Source organism: Gavialis gangeticus, unplaced genomic scaffold (assembly GCF_001723915.1).
Source record: "Gavialis gangeticus isolate Ggan-Ray unplaced genomic scaffold, GavGan_comp1, whole genome shotgun sequence".
In the NCBI taxonomy this organism is placed as follows: Eukaryota; Metazoa; Chordata; order Crocodylia; family Gavialidae; genus Gavialis; species Gavialis gangeticus.
The window spans coordinates 90,111,984-90,112,935 of record NW_017729025.1 but is presented as its reverse complement, the minus strand read 5'-3'; positions in this window follow the sequence as shown (position 1 = coordinate 90,112,935).

Below are 952 nucleotides of genomic sequence, written 5' to 3'. Positions count from 1 at the left end.
CTTTGGCTTCTGTCTACAGTGAGTCTGGATTTTGCTGGACAAGACCACTGCACTTTTTACAATGCTGCTGGGAGCCAGTGACTAGAGAAGCATGCTGAAAGCACTGGCATGAGTTTAGGGACCTAGCTATCTATTCAGATTAAACCTGGATAGATCCCAGTTGTTTCTAGAGTTGTTACACACTTTCAAGCACTAACTTCATAGCTGGTTGGCTCCTTTTTATAGCTGGATAGTCACTTATTTATGGCATAATTACTTGATGTGAGTGGCTGGTCTACATTTATTGTGTGATACATGGAACGTGTAGCAGGGGCCTGGCAGATGTCAGGCTGACAGGTGAGAGCAGGAGGCTTTTCTAGGCAGGAGGTTGGAGAAGCAGAACCGAGAGCTGTGTCTTCTCTCGTGTGTGTGTGTGTGTGTGTGTGTGTGTCTTTGGGTGCGGGCGCACACGTGTGCATCTCCAGGGGTGTCTCTCTCTCTTTGGGTGTGCCAGTGTGTGTCTGTTTGGCCATGTGCATGTGTGTGCCTGTCACTTTGGCCGTGTGTGGGTTTCTCTCTGTCTCTCTCTCGTTTTTTGGCTCTCGTGTGTGTGTCTCTGGGCGTGTTTCTGGATGTCTGTGCGCATCTCTCGTTGGGCGTCTCTTTCTCTGGGTGTGCATGTGTGTCTCTCTCTCGTTTTGGCTGTGTCTTTGGCTGGCTGTGTGTGCGTTTATGAGACGTGTTGCAGTAGCAGCGCTGCGCTCTCGCAGGGGGCCGTATCTGTGAGGGTGCCGCATAGCCCCGGCCCCTCAGCTCCGCGGGGCGCTGGTGCCAGAGCCGGTCCCCGTTCCCGGGCGGACAGCCCCCGCAGCTCTAGGCTGGGCCGGGGCCGGGGTCGAGGTCCCAGGTTGCCCAGCAGGGCGCCGGCCGGGGCCGCTTGCAGCCGCCGCGGCAGGACCTCCCCTTGGCCGCC